General features: G+C 32.2%; 1 non-coding gene across 1 annotated transcript; it reads right to left on the reverse strand.

Annotated features, from left to right (window-relative positions):
• Positions 1 to 675: 675 nt before the first annotated feature.
• Positions 676 to 777, reverse strand: LOC138781818 (U6 spliceosomal RNA). The gene has a single exon (XR_011361539.1). It is a non-coding gene; the product is annotated as a U6 spliceosomal RNA (small nuclear RNA).
• Positions 778 to 1,790: the final 1,013 nt, after the last annotated feature.

Below are 1,790 nucleotides of genomic sequence, written 5' to 3' on the forward strand. Positions count from 1 at the left end.
AATGGTATGTGACTTGATAAATGAAAATGTAATCTAAAAATGTATGTACATTTATATAACATTAATATTTTAATATTCATTTAAAAATACATGTTATTTATATATTCATCCACAAAATGATTACATCATTGTTATTATTATATAGAAGGTCCACTGCTCCATTACTAATACCACTTCATTTTGTTCAAATGTAAATTGTTGCAGCACACTAACTGTATGTAGCCTTCCAGTGCATCTATCCGCCTGTCCACCGACTCTTGCAGAAAAAAAGTTTCGTTTTTTTTTTATGTCCACCCAATTTTTTTAAGTACCATCATGTCAGAGAGCTTTTAGTTGTTCCAAAACTGTTGCTCTGTAGTATTGTAAGTTAGAAGGGCAATTCACTTCTCTTTTATACATTGTAGTATATAAAATGTCTGCTTCAGTTTTATGATGAATGTGGTTCCACATGTATGAATTAAGCATGAATTGTAGTTTCTTCAAGAAGGGTATGGCCACTGTGATAGGAACATTTCTGAATATATATATATATATATATATATATATATATATATATATATATATATACACTATTTTTGGGATTATCATTTTAATAGTAGGGATTTTGAACAAGCAAAAAAGGCCCTGTAATCTATACCTTAGAAGGTCGTATTGGAAAGGAATAATTAAAGGAGAACAAATATGGAGCGCTTCATGAATTTGTGTGCCATTCTTGCACAGGAGCCAGGGTAATCTTTTCAGTATCATCCCAATTTTAGTATAGGTGCCATTTGGTAGATGTGTTGTATGCCAAAGCTAGAATAGTTCTTTCAGCCTCCAATCTAAGGGGACTTCCATACCAATATTTGGTTTTCCCTGCCAATATTTGGTCTTTTCTCTGTAAAAAAAAAAAAAAAAAACACAGGAAATCCCAGTACTTTGTGCACTCACAGACATGGCTTGAGCATGCAAGGAGTGGGACAAGTCTTTATTGCACTGCAATCAGTAGTAGGGAATTTCTGGGGTGCTCACATTGTATGGTAAGCTCTCCTGTCACACAACACCAAAACCTCTGTGACCACACAGTGACATTGTACTGACTGAATTGTTGCATAACAAAGAGCATTGTTTCTTGGTAAGCATGCTTAGATGATAATATAATTAGCAAAAGTTTTAGGCTGAGTTCACACTATGTATGTGTGCAGCTGTATTTTTTATGCGGCTGTAAATGTGCGGATGAAACTACGGCCGTGGGAAAAAATAGACATGCAGCTGAAAACATACGGTCATTTACTTGGAAATCTGGTTCAACTAAAAATAACAAAAAAAATCTTAAGAAAGTGATGCAAACACCTCTGGATGCATCTGGTAAAGCAGGGAAACAGTTTACATGAATTGCTAATACCGGGGTTTGCGATCCTCTGCAGTATGCCGAATGCCGATGCCTCTCATGGTTAATATATCGAATTAATAAAACACATTTTCTTTGTAATAAAGTCCCTTTCGTTGTTCAATAATTTAATTCTAACGAATCCATCATTTTGCTATTAAATATACTGTTAAAAAAAATATATATATAAATAAATGTATATTTATATATATATATATATATATATATATATATTTATTTTTTGACAGTATATTTAATTGCACAATGATGGATTCGTTAGAATTAAATTATTGAACAACGAAACTGATTTTATTTAAACGAAAATGTGCTTTATTAATTAAATATTAATTAGTACAGGAAGCTCCAGTAAGCCGTTAATTCATATTGCCGGCAAAAGAGCTTTCTGTACTAATTATCACTT

Source organism: Dendropsophus ebraccatus, chromosome 1 (assembly GCF_027789765.1).
Source record: "Dendropsophus ebraccatus isolate aDenEbr1 chromosome 1, aDenEbr1.pat, whole genome shotgun sequence".
Classification (NCBI taxonomy): domain Eukaryota; kingdom Metazoa; phylum Chordata; class Amphibia; order Anura; family Hylidae; genus Dendropsophus; species Dendropsophus ebraccatus.